Source organism: Akebia trifoliata, chromosome 16, assembly GCF_017979445.1.
Source record: "Akebia trifoliata isolate Shusen 1 chromosome 16, ASM1797944v1, whole genome shotgun sequence".
Lineage (NCBI taxonomy): Eukaryota > Viridiplantae > Streptophyta > Magnoliopsida > Ranunculales > Lardizabalaceae > Akebia > Akebia trifoliata.
Genome location: NC_141390.1, coordinates 26,563,972 through 26,582,894, shown reverse-complemented (window position 1 = coordinate 26,582,894; position 18,923 = coordinate 26,563,972). Strand labels below are relative to the sequence as shown.

Sequence of the window (18,923 nt, the reverse complement as noted above, 5' to 3'; positions counted from 1 at the left end):
GTTGGAAAATTAATTAGTGTTAACCATCAATGACTTCTATCCATGCCATTTTCACTCCATTTTCACTCAATGGACTGCCCAATGAAGAATGCTTCTTACTAAATGTTGTTATTCGGTTTAGTGACAAGAAGATTATTGATAAAGACGGTTAGTCAAGTTTGAAGTATTGGTGATTTTAAGAGAAGCTTCGATAAAAGAGAAACTATCAAAAAAAAGGTTAAGATAGATTCGATTTTCACCCCTTTTGGGGAGAAGATCAAAGTAATCTCCATACTTTCTGCGTGTAGTTTCCCTTCAATGGCAGTGTTCTCTTCGGGCAATTCTCGGAAAGATTTGCTCAAGGGGGGATCTTCCTCTTCTTCAAATAAAAGACTAGAATATTATCCTGAAGCCATTAATGGTCACACTATTTTGCTACCAGAAGATGAAATAGTATCAGAAGGATCAAGATGGGAGAACTCTATTGTAGGCTATCTGCTGGGAAAACGTCCTTATTTCCATGGTTTAAAAATTGCAGTTCAAAGGATGTGGAAAATTAAAGGGAGTATGGAGATGCTGTCAATGGGGGATGGGTTTTTCTTATTTAAATTTAGCAATTCGGAGGACTGCAACATGGTCCTTAATTCTGCAATATGGAGTATTGGAGGTCGACCATTAATCCTGCGAAGATGGTCAGTGGATACTAAGCCTATTCGAGAAATGATTTCTACGATTCCGATTTGGATTCAACTTCCGCAATTACCAATTCAATTTTGGTCCCCGATCTGTTTGGGAAAAATTGAAAGTAGGATTGGTATCCCATTGCACTCGGATGAAACTACGGCAAATAGATCTAGACTTGGGTTCGCTCGGGTATGTGTAGAGATCGATTGTCTTTGCTCATTCCCGAATGTAGTTATTCTGGAAAGGGAAAACGGCTTGAAGTATAATCAACGGATTATCTATGAATGGAAACCGAATCCTTGTAAAAGTTGCACAACGTTTAATCATAGTATTGATCAATGTCCAAAACTGAAGAGGAAGAAGCATGAAAAAATTCTTACAGCTTGGGCTGCGAAGAAAGCAAGAGGTAAAGACGATTCAAATGAAGATGCAAGGGAGGAGGAAAGAGGAATCTTGGGCAATGAAAATCTAGTGGAAGGATCGAATCTGAATAGTAGTGGTGATATGGAAAATGGTGCAGTGGTAGTCATGGAGAAACAAAGTGGAGAAGAAGGTGATGATGTGGTAGACAGAGATGACGTAGCTGAATCTGTTTCAGGTAATCAAGGAGAGAATAATTTGAATTCAAATAGAGCTTTGGAAGTAAAAGGAGAAGCAACGACTCATGTGGATATTCCTGATTTATTGACGGGTTCAACTCCAACCAAAGCAGACTGGAGTTTGGTTGTTAACAGACGTGGTGGATCTGCGTCAAAGCAAAATGGATCAATTATGGATAGTCCAAATGGAGCGGATCAGCTAAGAGGAAATTCGGATCTAGATGCTAATCTCGAGGTACTGCTAAATATCCAACCAATGCAGGTAACAAATGCCTTCCAGGCCCTCCAAAACGCAGACGCAGAAGCAGACATAAATCTTTCACAAAGAGCAGAGGAGAGCAACAACATTTCGTCAGATCCTCAGCCTGGGATGCATGAAGTATTCAGCAACATTGGCACAAAATCCATTAAAAAATAGGGGGGGAAGAATTTAAAGAAGAAGAATACGGGGAAAATTGTCAATAGAGCCACAAGATCGAAGGCTATTCCCATTGAGGGAAATCCCACAAATTGTTTATAATGACAGTAATAATGTGGAATGTTAGAGGGATTAACTATGCTCGAAAGAGGAGGGCAGTTCGTGATTTTATTAGAGATGAGAAGGTGAATTTTATGGGCTTTTGTGAGACGAAGGTACAAGCGATGGATGCATCAAAATTTCAGAAGGGGATATGTAGAAATTGAAAATTTATTGATAACTATGAATCCCATTATTATGGTCGTATTTGGGTGGGATGGAATCCGATGTGTTTTGCTGTATAAAAGATTTATGAATCTAATTAGATCATTTATTGCAGAATTACTCGCTTACGTGATGGTTTTGTGAGCTTCATGTCATTTGTTTATGCGGATAATTTTGATAATGAAAGAAGAAGATTAAGGGCAGACATTGGTAATTTATGTACGACAGACCCATGGATTATAATTGGTGACTTTAATATGGTTAGATTCCAAGAAGAAAAAATCGGAGGGAGACTGGCAGCTTGGCGATCAATGAGGGATTTTAATGATGCTATTAATTTGATTGGTGTTCAAGATATGAGGACTAATAATGAGTGGTTTTCATGGAGTAATAAATCCACAGGAACTCATCGAATTCTATGCAAATTAGATAGAGCGTTAATTAATATGTCTTGGTTGGTTAAATTTCCGCATATGACACTAGATTATCTTCCTTGTGGAGTTTCAGATCATGCTCCATTAAAATTGGTGTTTCCAAAGAACTCTACTAGAGGTCCAAAAGTTTTTAAACTCTTCTCTTTGTGGATAGGAAAACCAAGTTTCAGAGATGTTGTTTTTAATGCTTGGAATCAGGAAGTAAGGGGTACTCCTATGTTTAAACTTTCTAGGAAAATTCGAGCAGTGAAAAACTCTATCAGAGAGTGGAATAGGAATTCCTTTGGTAATATCCAAAGTCGAAAAGAGGAAGCTAAGGAAAAGATGTTGCGAATTCAAAATCAAATCCAAAGATTTTCGATGGACAACAATCTTCAATATTAGGAGAGAGAAGCGTTACGGGTTTATAATGCTAAATTAGATAATGAAGAAAGTTTGTACAGGCAAAAATCAAGAATTCAATGGTTGCGGGAAGTAGACAAAAATACCAGATTTTTTTATTCTTCGGTGGCGACGAATATTACGAAAAATGGAATCAAAGAGCTGGAAATGGATTAAGGAGAAATACTTAATGATGAAGTTAATATGGGAGCTTGGGCAACACAATTTTTCACAACAATGTTTTCTAACCCAAATCTTGTTGTAAGTTTGCAAGTGCCTTTTATTTCTAAATTTCTGGAGGCTAATATGCATATTTTATCAAGTCTTGTTACAAGGGAGGAGATAAAATATGTCCTTTTTGACTCCCCAAAAAATAAATCTCCAGGACCGGATGGATTTGGGTGTGAATTTTAATCAAGTTCTGGGATATTGTTGGAGATGATGTTTGTATAGCAGTGTTGGATTTCTTCAAGAAGGGAAACTTGCTGAAAGAAATCAATGCCACATTAATTTGTTTAATCCCAAAAGAAGAGAATGCCAAGCGTCTCGAAAAGTTTAGACCAATAGCCCTTTGCAATTTTATTTATAAGGTAATCTCCAAATTATTAGCAAATAGGCTAGCTGTCTGTCTTCCTAATATCATCTTTCAAATCAGTCGACTTTTGTTAAAGGGAGAAAAATCCAAGATAATATTCTCATTGCCCATGAAATGGTCCATAATTTTCGTAGTCCAAAATCTCTAGAGTCTTTTTGTGCCAAAATTGATATTAGAAAAGCCTATGATTGTGTTAATTAGGGCTTTCTGAAATCAATTCTTATCCAACTTGAAGGCCCTACAAGTTGGATAGACAGAGTTATGGCATGTGTGTCCACTCCAAGTTTTCTATCCTTATTAATGGCATTTCTTATGGTTTTTTTAGAAGTGAACGGGGCTTGAGACAAGGAGATCCCTTATCTCCTTATTTATTTACTTTGGTTATGGAAGTTTTTTCCTGTATTTTAACTCAAATTTTTATCTCAAATAAACTGGGTATCCCTACTATTTTTGGTGTTCCAGGAAAGTCTCATCTAATTTTTGCAAATGATGTTCTAATTTTTTTCAAACAATGATACTTCCTCAGCTTCGTCTATTCGAGATGTTCTGAATCTATTCTACAATATCTCTGGTGTTCAAGTTAATGAATCTAAGAGTCAAATATTTTTTAGTGAATCGTGCAAAAATCAAAATAATATTCTTTTTATATTGGAATTTTCAAAAGGTAATCTTCCTATCAAGTATCTGGGTCTTCCGCTATTCTCGTCTAGATTAACCCACACTCTTTATCAACCTTTGATTGATAGAGTAATTAGGAGGGTTGAGGGGTGGAAAGCAAATGTGTTATCTTATGTGGGAAGACTAGAATTGATTAAATCAGTGTTATCTAGCTTCCAAGTATATTGGTCTGCTTCTTTTAACATCCCGATGAATATCTTGAAAAAAATTGAGAATATCCTTAATAAATTCTTGTGGGGAGGTCCTTCCCTTGATCGGTCTATTCATCCAACTAGTTGGGCTAGAGTTTATAAACCTTATGATAAAGGAGGTCTTGGCATTCGACGTCTAAGGGATGTAAACAAAATTGCTATGACAAAATTATTCTGAAAGTTGGTGGAGAACAAAACATTTTAGGCGTATTGGATGAGGAAGTGATATGTGGGGGAAACAGATATTTGGGGATGTCAAATTCCAAATAATGCCTCTTGGGCATGGAGAAGTATCTTAAGGGAGAGAAATTTTGTGCGGAAACATGTGCATTTTTTAGTTGGTGATGGAGAAGGAATTCATATATGGAGGGACCCTTGGTTAAATGAAGAAAGTATTATCTCTAGATTTGGTAATCGAGTTGTACACCAATTTGACAGTCATGAGAATGCAATGATTAAAGAATTTATTGTTGATAGGAGGTGGAAATTTCCAAGGCCGTACAATGAACGCATACAAGCTATTATTGAGATTATATCTTCCAAAGCGATTCCGAAGATGATTTTAAGGGACAGAATAATATGGAGCTTAACACCGAATGGTCAATTCACCACGAAATCAGCATATGTAATGTTAAATGAAGGACATGATTCTGTGGGATGGAAAAAAAATTTATGGAATAAAAATTGTACTCCGAGATTTTCTTTTATTACTTGGCTAGCAATTCATCGAAAATTATCAATAGTAGAAAATCTGAACAAGAGGGGGGTTCAAATGGGTGTCATGATGTGTATTGTGTTAGAGCTATCAAGAGACTAATGACCACCTATTCTTCCAATGTTCTTATACGTGCTGAATTTGGAAGCAATGTCTGATGAAGTTGGGAATAAGTAGAGAAGGAGTGGGGAGAATAGAGGAGGAAATGCAAGTGATCAAAAGTGTACGATATCAAGAAGAGGAGATAATGTCAATGCTCTATTCTTCCTTTTGTGCAACTGTTTATTATTGCTAGAAAAAAGAAATCAAAGAATCTTTGCTGAAAATAATACTTCTAAGGAAATGTTGCTGAAACAAGTGGAATAGATGGTTAAGAATCGGCATGATGGAGCAAATATTGAAGACGATTCAAATCAAGTTAGTGTCCAGATTTTTAATAATTGGAATTGCTGCTATAGTGTGGTCAAACCAATTACGAAACATCTAAGATGGGTTCGGCCAGCAGAGGACGTGGTGAAGATCAATACATATGGTGCGAGGTCGATGTTTGGGGCGGGATTTGGTTTCATTGGTAGAAACATGGATGGGCAAATGCTATTTGTTGGATGGAGCAAAACGAAGGCAGATGACATTATTCATATAGAGATTCAAGCAATTTCAGAAGCTTTGAAGTATGCAAGAGCAAGAGAAGTTAAAAGAATTCTAATTTCTTCAGATTCTTTATACTCTATGAAGTGCATTAAGAAGGAAATCAAGACTTCATGAAAGTATGAAGAAGTGTTGCTAGAAATTGCAGAGCAAAGCCAATGGTTTGATGAATGCTCCTTTGAATTTCAGTGGAGAGAAACAAACAGGACAGCTGATTTTCTTGCAAAGTTGGGTTCCTTTTCAAATGGTTTTTACGTTATGGAAGACACGACTAATGCTCCTCAAGAACTTGTGAGAATTGTAGAGGAAGATTTAACGTGTATTTACACTCGATATTAGTGGTTTTGGGAGGGGCCCCATCAACCCCAACTTATCAATAATAAAAAAAAAGATTATTGATAAGGATAGACATAAAAATATCATGGAGGGTGTAGACACCCCATTTTTGTATCCGCCTAAATCGACAATTCGTCACCGAGTTACCGTGAATTCCTAATCATGATCGCAAAGAACTCAAAGGCATGTAAGTACTATCCCTGTTTCCTCCCATTTCCAATCTTTTCATCTCCCATACTCGTTACGATTCGACATAGAAATTTACGCACGCAAAGGATCGATAGACCTTACACTCGATTTAGCAAACACGTACGATTTAGGTTCGATACACAGTTCGATAACTTAGAAACCTCGCTACGCTAAAAAAATATAACTTTAAAACATAGAAATAATCACGTTGAGACTGAAAGAAACCTCACGCTAAAATTCGTAAAAGTCTGTAAAAATTGACAAAATGACAAAAATACCCCTCATAAATTTCGGACTTCCGAAAGATCTCGAAAGTACCTCCATTGCACTCATAACATAATTTCTAATCTAACGGGACCCAAATCAATGAAAACGGAGAAATTTAGGAAAAATAATGATCAAAATGCCCCTCAACATCAAAATTTAACTTAGAGACCTCGGTCTTGAGGAAAACGCAATAAAAACCAAAACCCAGTCCAATCCAACAATTGAAAAATAAAACTTAAATTAAAAATTAAGAAAAAGAATCAAACAATTAAAATTCAAATTCAAATTAAAAATTAAACAATCAAAATTAAAATTAAAAACCAAACAATGAAAATAAAATCGAAATCTAATCAACAAAGTTAAAATTCAAAATCGAACCCAATCAAAAAATTTAAAAATCGATCAACCAATGGAACCAAATTTAAAATTCAAAATTGAATCCAATCAAAATCAATCGATCAAACGAAACCTAACCAATTAACCAACGAAAAGGAAATTGACCAATCAAACAATCGGAAAAAATTAAATCAACCAAAATAAAAATAATTTTTTAAATCCCATCGACAAAATCAAAATGAACCAATCAAATAAAAAATAATAACAAAAAAATTTATAATCAAACATTAAAAATCTAATTGATTATAGGAGAACCGCCGTACTACAAGTAGCGTGGAATCCCCACCTACATTCTCCTAAACAGAAATGAGCCAAAGACGAAAGTAAAGAGACGTGTAAAGAAAAAAAAAAGGAAGAGAAACAAAAAAAATTAGAAAGAGAAGAACCAAAAAGGAAACATGTTTCCTATAAAAGAGAGAAAGTTTTCTCTCTTAAAGGAAGCTGGCTGGAACGTCCTTGGGCTGGAGATCTCTTCTCTCCTTCGACTCTCTCTCTTGGTCTCTCTCTTGTCTCCTTGGACTCTCCTCTTGGGGCTGCTCCTTCAGCTGGACAGGTCTTCTTCTCTTCTTCTTCAACATCCCTCTCTCTCTTCTCTCCCTCTACTCTCTCCCTGCTACATTCTTTCTTTGCGACCCAACCCCCAGCAACTTTCCTCTCTTTCTCTACACAAAAAAAAAGGGGACCTCTCTCTGCTTGCAATGCCTCAGCCCTCCTCTCTCTGTTACGTCCTCTACACCAGCCAATCCTCTTCAACAACATCCCCACACAGCCTGACTCTCTCAATCCACCTCTCCAACAATATCCCAGCACAACCACGCCTTGCTGCCACCTATCTTTTTCAGTTTTCATCTTCAAACAGCCCCCACTTGCAACATCTCTCTTGGTCTCCATCTTCAGTAACGTCCCAGTCCTGCTGCACAAGTCCCTCCTCATCTCCTTATCCCTACACACACCCCCCTGCTATATTCACGTCCTTAATACACAGCCCCTTGCTGTCCAGCCCTACTCTTCAATTTGTTGCTGCCACAAGGTCCATTCTAGTCCCATTTGCTACCTTCATCTTCCTCGGCAGATACTCGAGAGCTATTGGGGTCGTACCCGAAGGAATTAACCACTATCACCTCTCTATAGATTTTTATCTCGGACTTATGTCGACCTCATGTTGATTCAAGTTTAGTCTCACGCACGCTCTCGAACTCTGAAGGAAATTCAACAATCATCATTGTCTAAAGGTAAGATTTTTTTTTGGTATTTGTTTGATGATACTGATTATCTTGTTATCATAGCAAGTTAAATAAAAGTGGGTGGCGGCATATATTCTGTGGAAAAAATAGGACTCGGGAAGTATACATATGATATCAAGGCATGGACATTTGAATTAAGAGATGATTTGTAATTTTTTTTAACCTTTTTTTTTTGCTAAGCAAGCAAGAAGATGTATTAGATTATAAACAAATATACAAAGATAGAACCCTAACGAGTTACATATCTAAATTGCGGAAGATCTAGCTTATCTCCCATATAAGCATTTTTTACATTTAAAGGTAAATTGCAAGCTCTTTTGAATGTCGACGACTGAAGGCTCTGGATAGCAGCAGCAGCAAGTGCATCTGCCATTGCATTAGCTTCTCTCCAAACATGGCACACTTGAGCATCTATTTTTGAAATCAATGATCTTGCCTTAAATACCCACTCATCCAATTTCCACGAGACCACATGATGTGCAAGACCCTTGACTATAATAGTTGAATCCATTTCAACGATGATATTCCTACCTTGTAAATCAAAACTCTCCAGCGCAGCTACCAACGCACGGACTTCTGCCATATTGTTTGTCGCCATTCCGAAGTTCCAATGACCTGCTTCTACCAATTCACCATGTTCATTACGTAAAATAGCACCACCACTTGATAAACTTGGATTACAGATTGCTGATCCATCAGTGTTTAACTTAAACCAACCATGGGGCGGTCTCTTCCAGCAGATTTTAAGTAGAAAACGTTGAGGGATCTGTTTTCGATGAATTCCAATATCTGATAATTTTTGGAGAGCATCATCTGCAGATGGGAGCTTGAAAAATAAATGTTCCTCCAATTCCTTTACCCATTTCAAACAATTATTAATGACCGCTTGAATTGAAGGTTTCAAGTCTTCAAAAATACATCTGTTTCTAGTTATCCATATGTTCCAACAGATTACCCACGGAACCATACCACTGACACTTCCAAATTGGAATTTTTTTGAAAAACCCCATTTAAGTAAAGACCCAGGCGTCATAACTCTGGTTGTCTCCTCAAGCAAATGACAGCTGAAGTAGTTCCACACCTCTATCGTAAACGGACATTGGAAAAAAAGGTGCTCAATAGTTTCTTCATTACCTTTACAACAAGAACATCTTGAAGCCATAGGTATACCCCATTTTTTTCGAACAATGTCCACTGGGCACGCTTTATGATAGATTTTCTACGCTAGAGTCTTCATCTTTGTCGGCACCTTTGCATTCCAAATTGCTTTGCAGATTAGAGAGACATTTCCCTTAGTTCTCAAAGATTTCCATGCCGATCGAGAAGAAAACAATCCTGAATTAGAGGCCATCCAAATTGATCTATCATGATTTCCTTGTTGAACATTTGATGCCAAAATCTCTTCCACTGCTGAATTATTCATGACCAAGGCTCTAAGTTTCGAAACGTTCCAACCCTCTTGATCCCAAACCTCCTTCAACATAATGTTTTTGTTTTCATTCGGATATAGATCTATTAATGAACTTGACCCTCTCCAATTATGTAAGAATAGAGAAGTTTCTGCTCCATCTCCAATCAAGCTCTTTGTCAGCCTAATTGTTGGTTTAATAAAACACCAGAAAGTTCTCCAAAGCTTCGAGCCCCTCGTTTTTGAAGGATTCCAAAGGAATGAACGGAGTGTCTATGCCTTGATAATAAATCAGGCTTGTGGGTTTCCCCTTGAAACCATGTGATTAATCAATTCACCTCCTATCTCTAATTCAAGATAACTCATCCATGCATGATGGTTAATTTAATTTTGATTTTAAAGAGAGATATAAGTGAATCTGGTGTTGTGATTATTCATTCCTAGAGCATTGGCAATTTAATGTTCTCACGTGGATGTGACCTACTTTGGTCAAACTCTCCACTTGAATCATTGAGTTTTATTTTTATCCTTTTACTTCGGACACCTTAGATTAATGATTGTCAAAAAGGATTTTCTTTTAAGATAAGTGGGCTGACCCATGGACTTGAGAGGAAGTGTTGGGTGGATTAAAGTAAATTTTATCCCATGAAAGTCTAATGGGTGATCCCTTAATTATTGTGCATGTGGAGAGGGCCAGGGTAACTTTTATATGAGGGTGCATATGGGTTGATTGGTTGATTTTACAAGGAGAATTGAGAACTGATTTCTTGTAGGATTCGTTAATTCTATGAATCTATGGGGATGAAAATCATGTTTTATGACATTTATTCTTGTGGATTAACTCACTGTTTTTTTGTGCACGTGGCACTAAAAGAAATCTTCATTTTCCAAAACCTTAGTGGATCGACTCACTGATTTTGGGTATTGATGGACTATCCAAATCAAATTATTTTATATACAAGATTGGTGAGTTGACTCATTGACTTTTGGTGCTACGGATTTATCAAATTATTTGTTTCAAAATTAATTCATCGATTTTGGAGTATTGGGAGATTAAAAAAAAATCAAATTTCCTTGATAAAATAAGTGAATGGACTCGCTGATTTTGATGCGAATGCGGACGTAAATTTGATTGTTCTTTTTTTTATCATTCAAGACGTCTTGAGTTCATAAATAGCTAAAGAATGGATTTGAACTAATGTGCCAATCGATTTATGGGTGCGTGTTTTGAGGACTTGCTTGGAAATATGGAAGTTACATGCACTTTTAAAAGTTTCTATGGGTGATTTTCTATTTTATAAAATTATTTTCTATAAATTTCTAATTTGGGAGTCCATCATATTTATAATTTTCTAATTTAGAAACTTTGCAAATTCCCAATTTAGAAATTTTATATTCCTAATTTTCTAATTTGGAAGATTTTCACAAATTCCCATGGTTGTTGATTTGGAGAGTGTTTGCACATATGTATGGCTAATTGATTTTGGATCATGAGACATGTTTAAGGCTTTTTCGCAAATTTTTCCTTTTTGGGCGGAATTCGAGAAATCATGTAATAATTGGGATAATTTTAGTCATAAGATTTTTTTGACAAATCCAACATAAATTGATGATGATGATGATTGGACCATAGTCTTGACCGTAGTCTTTCCTATTGACCATAAGTTCAGTTTTGGATCATAGTAGAGACTGATCATGTTGATCGGGCGGGTTTAGGGGTGTCAATGGATAGCCGAAATCCGAATTCGAATTCGAATTCGAATTCGAAAAATCGGATATTATCCGAAAATTTTGGATATCGGATATCGGATTCGGATGTTATTTTAACATTCGAATAAATTTCGGATACGAATTCGGATATTACGATATCCGATTCGATAATATCCGCTCCGATATTCATGTTACGCAACAAAAATTATTTATATACATATATGCTCTCGTGTATTCGAGTTTCACAACGAAATGGAACTGGAATATTTATCTTCTCTAATCTCTCATCCGTAAACCAGAACGTTTCTAGCAACCGTGGGTTTCCACTGTGTAAGCTTCCAGTCACCCTCTTCTCCGGCCGGCGAAGATCGAGATAGGTATTTCCTCTCTCTCTCTCTCTCTCACAGTAAATCTAAACCCCACTTTTTTTCAATCGTGCGAGCTCCGTAACGGCATAACCGCCATCGTCTCCGGTCGGCGAGCATCAAGCAGTTTCTTCATCTCTCTCTCTCTCTCTCAGTCTCAGTAAAACCCTATGTATTATTCAAAATTTTCATAAATTTTTTTTCAAAAATCAAAGTTTATTTGATTTTAAAACAATTTTTTTTTTCAGAAATCAAAGCTTATTTGATTTTAAGTCTGAAATACGTTGAAGATTAAAACTTATGAACTTGAAAAAATTAGGAAAATCGATTTTTTTACATCGAATTAGGATTTTTATCGAATCGGATATTATCGGATATCCGATATATTTTTCGAATTCGAATTCGAATTCGAATACTGGTTAAAGATATCCGATCGGATTCGGATTCGAATTCGAATTCGGATATCAATATTTTTTTTCGGATTCGAATTCGGATACAGCACTATCCGATTGGATATGTATCCGTTGACAGCCCTAGGCGGGTTCAGTGCTTAACACCTTCCGAAATCCGTAATCTGACCCTTTACCCATATCTCTGATCCGTGGACCGATCCATATTCATTGACAGCTATGTATGAGATAGCTATACATACAAATTAAATAGCAATGTACTGGTTATTCATTATTTTGTTATAGAATCAGTTTCTCTCATTTAGCTAGAGCTCTGAAAGGGGTTAGATATATCCTTGGAATTTAAATCAATGAATGGTTCAACTAATGTTCTGATCTCCTAAAAGGAGTTTCCTGGAATGTTTGTCTTGTCTTTAGAGTAGGGCACTCCGTTGCAGACGCTTTAGCTTGAATTGCAGGGGTAATAGATTATCTCGTTGTTTTCGCACGTTTGAGGAATTACCGCCATTTATTAACGGGGTTACCAGATATCTAAGTTACATGGCATAAGGGTTTCATCCCTTACATACTTTTTGAGTTTTTATTACCTCTTTTTCTGTTTCTAAAATTTTTCATAATGTTTTACTAGCAAAAACAAAGAAAATTACAGTAAAATTATTAAAAAATGCTCCAATATGTTTAAAACAACATGAATTTAATTTAACTTATACAATCTTTCCCAAACTTTTTCTTTCCATTGTCATCTTCCCATCATCACCTTTCTGGTACAATAGCATCCTTGAGTGAAAAAAGACTTGTGACATGAGGAACAGCATTGAAAACCCTTGGAACCCCACGTATTCTGAGTTCCTTAAACCTTTCGCTCTGAGGGTCATATAAGAACAACAATACCCTATTAATACACTTCATTAGAACTTTTCCATCCTTTTGTATGCCCAGGATTTGTTCCATTCTCAACATTGAATTACGCCTGAAAGGCATTTGAATACTGAACTCTTTGGTCCAAGACTCTCTCATGCCATAATCCCTCATAACCCATACTTCAACATGTTCCCTAAAACTTCTATCAACCACATAAAGATACCCTCCAAATGACTCCAAATGAATACTATATTGTTTCTTGCCGACAACAGATGGAGGCGGCTGAATCAACTGAAGCTTTTCATCTCTCAAATTCAAAGAGATTATAGAGTTAACTTCTAATGCATTATCAAAATCCCTGTAAATTTTCCTTTGCTAAAACACCAGAATATTTTAGATACTTAGCATTATTCGGCAGAACACAGATAGTTCTCCAAGAATCAGTGCCAAGGGTATGAATCTCAACCTCCAACGGTCCATTATTGGCAATAGATCTCATTCTTACCACCTTGTACTGTTTCTTGACATGATCGAAACCAAACCCAATTAAAGCACCATTAACCTTGCCAAAGGTACCATTCTCTGGTAGCTTAATGCACTCTCTTGACATAGGGTTACATATGAATATGCTTCGATAAGTATAAGAACTATCTGCTACACATATAAATCCATTACAAGAACCCATTAAATTGAATATGGGTAGCCAAGATTTAAATGGTAGATTACTTAGTTTGATGACTGCATCACAAGTCTCAAAGTCTGGTATAACATACAATTTGTTTTTCCTGGTTTGAAAGATGAGACCAGGGTTTTGGTTTAAAGAAGCTTGAGTGAGGTGCATGTAAGCAAATTGAGGTTCTTTTGTTAAATTTCGCCATGGTTGGCATACACACCTGCTTCCCAGTAGATACTTGATGGGTAGCCTTGATAGGATTTCCTGGATCACTTCAGGTGAGAAGTCTTCCATCGTCCTCACTGGATTGGTAATTAGGGTTAGGGCTTTTTCCATTTTTGTGTTTGTTGTGGTGGGGAGCGGGGTGTTGGTGGTGGAAATAAGAACAAACGAATCACTAAATGGGTGGCACTCAACCTCGATAATTTCGCCTAGCATATTGTGATTGTCCAATCATATTTCACCATTTCCATTGGTATACGTGTATTTAAGAAAAATAGAATAACTAATAAATTGTAAGGTTTTTAAATTCAATAATAAGACAATTTATGAGAATGACGTATTTGTAATTAAGGGTATCTCAATGGTTTTAATATAGGAACTAAAGGTCATTTAATAATGACCAAAAGAAAATTTTAAAAGGTAGGAGAGTGCTATAGTTGGAAAAAAAAATTAAAATCTTCTCTTTCCTTTTGTGATTCTTTTTTAAAATTCAAATTTATCTAGTTGTGTTGATATTTTTAGGTAAGTTTTGATTTCTTTTAAAATATCTTGATCTATTTTAAATAGTTTCCTTTTCTATGAACAAGAGTGGGGGAACCTTAAAAAAAATTGAAAATTAAGAGAAGCTTAGAGAAGGATACATGGAAATCTTAGATTTTTTGTTCATTTTTTTAATTAATGGAAGCTCGTCTAAAGGAGAATCATCCAATCTATCTATTCTATTCACAATTTTCTCTCATTTCTCATCTCCCTCATCATACCTTTCATTTCTCACTGTTTTCATTCAACTTTTGATTGCTAGAAGATAATTAAGAATTGATTTGGATGCATTGGGAGAAATGAGACCTAAAGGGAATCAGTTTACAAATTTTGGTAGGTTATAATTTTTTTCTCATATGACTTATTAATAATAGGAGACGAAATTGTAGCCTCAACGTAAATGAATTAACATAATAAAAGTAAGAGAGTAGGTGATGTAATTGAGTAGATTATGACACTTTTAATTATGATTGTTTAGTATAAGACACAAATAAGTAAATAAATAAATAATGCACAAATTTATAGGAAATATAAAAATGGATACAATTATTGTTCATGTAATAGTGATATATGATATAATTATTATTTTATTAAACATCAAGTGATCGACAATTGATACCATGATAAGGGATTGACTATTGCATGAGTATGAGATGAACGTGTGGCACTACTACATATGATTACGAGAAACTAATGTCATGGAGCAAGGTGGGTATTGGTCCTTGGGTGTAAAATCTATAGCCCTCTGGGAAAACCATGGAATGGGGTGGTTGAGGTTTAGCCAGATCAAGGATACAGATAATGGTTGGATAAGGTGATTGAAAATTGTGGTAAAATTTATCGCATTTCAAAATTAGATAGGTTTTTTTCTTTTTTTTGCTGAGTAAGCAAATGATTGAATTAGAGAAAAGAAAAATTAGTGTACAAGGGGACTCCCCTTAAAAGTTTACAATTTTGAGATAAGGCAAAGAAAGCCTATATCCTTCTAAGGATTTTTTAACAAGAAGCAGCAGGGAATCAACACTTTCAAACATCTTAGAAGCTTGAGTGTGGATCGCCATTGTAGCCAGGCCATCTGCTACCATATTACCTTCTCTCCAAACATGTTGTAATTCAACTCTAAAGTCCTTCAAACGAACTTTAATTTTATGAACCATTAGTTCAAGAGTCCATGAATTATTTGCTCCATTTAGAGAGTTTTTTTTTTTTTTTTTTTTTTGCTAAGCAAGCAAGGAAATATGTAAATAAAAGGAAGAAAGAAATTACAATTTTCTGGTGTTTGGGAGACGCAAGAATTCTCCAACAAACACCATTTTAACCATCAAAGGAAGTTCATTTATAGAATTAAATGTGGAAGAGGATTTTGTGCATAAGAAGCGAATGTGTCTGTTGAATTATTAGCCTCTTGATAAACATGTCTTATGCCCCATTCGATTTGGCAAAGTAGAAACAAACATTTAGCTTTCAACGGCTCAAAGTCCCGCAAACAACACCCACTTCTCATCGCCATAATCAACAAGAAGAATCACATTCAATCTGAATTTTAAGATTCCATTGAAAAAGCATTTGAAGACCGAGAAGAAGGCTTTAAAATTCTGCAAAATTGTTAGACCGACACCCCAAATAGAGGCATCCCGCCTTGATTGCATCACCTAGATTTCCAAGGCTAGAGCCATCAACATTAAGTTTCAACCATTGAATTGGAGGCTTAATCCAATAAACAGGGTTGATGCATATAGGACTAGTTGTCAGATGGTTGTGCATTGATTCTAAATCATTTAACTAACGATTTATCTTGGAAATAACATCTTTCATAGACCAATTTTTAGCCTAAAAATGGCTAAGTTCTTGGTAATCCATAGTTTTAGACCGATTCGCTCGCACCCAAATGAGGTATAAATCCGAGATTTTGCACCCCCCATGTGCACACGTTGTATGCGTGCACATGCATTAAGATTTTCAGACCGGGGCATCCAAATCCTAATTGGTACCTTCAGTTTTCCTCTTGGACTCCCGTGTGCACATATGAGCCTGCCCATTACTTCTATCAGCTTTACAGCTATTAGAAGTACAACTATTTAAGAATTGCAAATCAACTCTTCTCCTAGTCAATGTAGGATTAAAATTACACAAGGTAAAATCAATACTAACAACTAAAGCATAAAACATAAAGCAAAAAAGTTGGGATTGGTTTACCTTATGGTTTAAACCCAATTAATATTAAAGGATTTTCAAATTCAACCTTCTAAATTCCAACAATCTCCTACATGAATATATATATATAAAAAACACTTTTTAAACAACCATGTTTCAGTATAGGTGTCTTTTGGACTTAAACCTTACCTAGTATAAGTCCATCAAATTTATTAGTCGGTCAGTGGACTTTAAGCCTTGAATTACCAATCTTTAGTGCAAACTAAAACAATAGATTATACATACAAGTTACTCAATCAATTATCAAATTCTATCGATGGTGTTCATTTTGGCCTTGAACAAAACCTGGTATCATGAGCATTTTAGAGAACTTAACCTAAACTCTCACATAATCAACCCAATTATACACTCATTTAGGTATGCCTATAAGAAGTACCCTATTATACTTCACTTTTATAAGTATAAGCAATATTAAAAAATTATACTTCGACCTTTCTTCTTTATAGGTAACACCAAACACTATATAGGAATCGACTTGGATCAATATATTCCATTAGTGTTTTATTTAAATCATATTCAACTAATTTTTCCATTGAAAATAGATTTTGTGATCTCCAATCAATTAGGTTGGATTTTCATTGAAGGAATTTTTAATCGATAAGCTTTAGGCCAATTCCCGTTGAAGTCAATGCAACTAACTCTCTAGATAATCCTTTTATTAGAGGATTGGCCAAATTTTCATTATACTTTACAAAGTCAACACTACAAGAAAATTATAATTTAGAAAGGACAAACTAAAACGGTAATTAGCCGTTTCTGACTAAATACGATTTTTAGCCATTTTAATTTTAAAAACTATTTCTAAAAAGGCTTTGTACATGAAAAACTTCAAGAGGAGAGATTTAAGTCTCATGTTTTGACAGGGAGAACAAAATTGTTGATTGGAACGAAAGCTCGACAACGATGTGTTGATTTCTACAATTCCTCTCCTTTTTCTCCTCTCGCTTGAAACCCCAACTCTATTTTGACCTATTCAAAGTGTTCTCAATCGGATTTCAAACCCTACCTATTCTACTTGCAGATCAGCTGAGTCTCAACTTTCCTACAGATCGAATCTCATATACAGTAAGTTTTCCTTTTAGAATTAGAAACCTTCATTGGTTCATTTTTTTCTCTCTAATTCCCTCTAAATCAGTGTTTCTTTTGTGATTTGGCTTAGAACTTTATGGACTCTTTTGCAAATCTGTAAAATTGATGTATTATATCTTCTTTCATCTTCAATATTCTTGATTTTGAGAAAATGAAAGCAAACCTTATTCTTCATCTTGATTTCAGAAGTCATATATTGATTTTTTTCTCTCAAACTCCTCTTCTTTGTTTCGGTTTCATCACATTCAACTTAGACAGTTGTTGGAGTCAAATAGAAGTTCGAAGGAAGGCAAACCAATAAGAACCTAAACAAAATCCTATTTTTTTCAATTAATTTTTGATTTTGTTCAATTTGAACCCGAGAATTTGCCATTTTTTCCAACTTTAACATAAATTTTGTTTCATTATATATTTTGAAAGGATAAGTTAAATTTCTCTCTCTCTCTTGTTGTTTGTGTGTGTGTGTGTGTGTGCATGTGTGTGTGTTTCAATCTCGAATTAATATTTTTATCATTGGTTTCTAGGGATTTTTTTTTTTATCAGTAGAAAATTTATTGTAAAGAGTTTAGATTAGATTTTGTAGCATAGTTATGTGTTTCATGTAATTTGTCTGCAATTTTGTCGGTACCTTCATTTTAGTGGGAAATTCAATGTTTAGGGTATCATCAGAATTATTGGAACTACTTTTGGAGAAAGGTTTGTCAAATAATTTGCATAGTTTTACATGAAAAAGTTTATATAGAAGACTTGTGTAGATGGAGATCAATTGTTGATATGGCTTAGTGGCTTTTACCCACCAAGATGAAGTGCTCTACGATGGAATATATCCCTTATAAACAAATGCACTTGGTTTAATATCAAAAATTAGTTTTGCTATAGTGTAGTTCCAGGTGTTTTTTCTCCAAATGTGTTTGTAGGGGTAGGAGGGCGGGGTGGATGAGGAGTCAAAGAGGGTACACGAAATTCCATCTTTTATAACTATTCAAAGTTATTACTGTCACAATTCACTTGTTCCTTTTCCTACTTCATCCAAAGATAGATGTTTCAGTGTATTTTCTAAGAACAAATACATTGGATACTTGGGTAGGATAGTATTGCTAATTCTCATATAGACAAAAAGATCGCTTGATTCTTAATTTATCATTCAATGCCCTCAGTTAACTTGTTTAGATCACTTGACAACCCTCCTATTTTATTATATTTATGACTTCCAATTTGTACTCCCACTTGGCCCATGTGGATGTCATGTAGGATGATCCAACCACCCAATGCATCATGTTGAATGCGATGATTTTCATTAGCTTCGATGTTGGTTGAGTGCATGGCGAAATCATGGGCAATTGAACCAAGGTCTATGGTATTATAACAGGTTAGATGCATTTCTCCTTTGTCACTATGCCTCATGAGTTCCTT

The 18,923-nt window shown here is 35.4% G+C and overlaps 1 pseudogene; it reads right to left on the bottom strand.

The window, feature by feature from the left end:
- Window positions 1-12,662: 12,662 nt before the first annotated feature.
- Window positions 12,663-13,863, bottom strand: LOC147383113 (F-box protein At3g07870-like; annotated as a pseudogene).
- Window positions 13,864-18,923: the final 5,060 nt, after the last annotated feature.